A 1,522-nucleotide genomic window follows, 5' to 3' on the forward strand; every position below is an offset into this window, starting at 1 on the left:
TGTTTGTAAATAATGTAATAGGGGAAATGGATCAATTTTTTAATGCAATTGCAAGTCTATAACATTGCTGACTCATGAATTATGCCCCATTGAAAAGCAAAATGAAAGAGCAAGGAGACGGCTTTGCTTAGATCGCCTTACATCTTTGACAGCCTGAATCAACACAATAATTACTGAAGTGCATCTGTAGGATATTTAAATAGGATAACACTGTCTGGCCACTCTCATTAATGGTTAAGTAATGTTATGATACTGGCCTCAAACATAGTAACCTCCACTGCACCATCAATACAAACTAAGTGCATCATGAACATGGGATGCTCGGCAATGCTGCAGCTCATCATTTTAGTAATCATGTGCTAAAACTAGTGTGTGTCACATGCTAAATGCTTCAATCTTCATTACATAATTGAGTTGATGTTGATGCTGTGCTCATCATCCCCTATGCATTCTATACTGTACTATACTATGGATCTTTTCTCATTATTATTTGCATAAATTACAGAACGTGACATTGCACCAACTAAGCAAGCACAATGTAAAGGATGAGGAACCGCTCTCTTTGTCCAGTCCAATACTGTGCAATTGTACAGTATAGGTTCCGGCCCCTACACCCTCCGCGTTGCAGTAATCTTTTTTCTCATCACACAATCACGTTCTTTTTCCAGCAACAATGTAAGCTCCTTTGGTCCCAGATTTTATATGGTCTTTTGTCCAATTTTTGAAAACAATCCCTGCCATTTTTGAGATCTCCACAGTCATGCACACACAAAGACACACATACACACACAATCTTATTCCAGCAGTCTTCCAGAGCTATCTGTACTGTGCTGCCGGCTACACCTGTGAAAGTTTGCTTTATGACATTGGCTTAAAAGATTTATCACTGAGCAGCACTTTCTGTTGTGGGGAAAAGCGGGAGGTTTTAAAAGGCTCCCTTCCCTCTATCTCCTGGATGAGAGCACTGGCTGTGAAATGGATCCTTGGGAAGAGTAAGTTTGGAGAGGCTGATATGCAGAAAGGTATTTTTTTTTTTTTTTGTGATCCCATGCTTTAATGCTGTAGTGTGGGTCTCTTTTTGTATAACATAATGGAGAAGACAGTCTCTGCCTCTAACACTTTAGCACTTACATCCGTAGTGCATCACCCTGATGAGTGCATTGATTAATAAGGGGTTGGGCTATGGGCATACATGTGTACTCAGGTCGATTTGATGATTGACTGTGGTGTAACGTAGAAGATGATTTATAAGTGAAAAAGATGCTGTGACATACAAGCCACAGTGTGTTTGACACCATAAAGCTATCTCCGTCTGTGTTTCCTGTAAACTCAGGTAGTCAAGGAATGACATGTAGAAAATAGAGGGACAGAGAGGGGGGTGGGGGGAGGCAACAACTCAGAGCAAATACAAGTGCAGCTCTGTATGTGATGCAGTACCCTAGAGCTTCCCAGATCACACATGTCATTAGTCATGATGAGTCTGAATCCAGCTTTTATCAAATTCAGCCTTGAAGAGCACATC

General features: G+C 40.7%; 1 protein-coding gene across 2 annotated transcripts in view; it reads right to left on the minus strand.

The window, feature by feature from the left end:
• insyn2ab (inhibitory synaptic factor 2Ab) overlaps window positions 1-1,522 on the minus strand; it is a 21,415-nt gene that overhangs the window by 18,696 nt on the left and 1,197 nt on the right. The gene's annotated exons all lie outside the window — the stretch shown is intronic.

The sequence above is a fragment of the Etheostoma spectabile genome, chromosome 17, assembly GCF_008692095.1.
Source record: "Etheostoma spectabile isolate EspeVRDwgs_2016 chromosome 17, UIUC_Espe_1.0, whole genome shotgun sequence".
In the NCBI taxonomy this organism is placed as follows: Eukaryota; Metazoa; Chordata; class Actinopteri; order Perciformes; family Percidae; genus Etheostoma; species Etheostoma spectabile.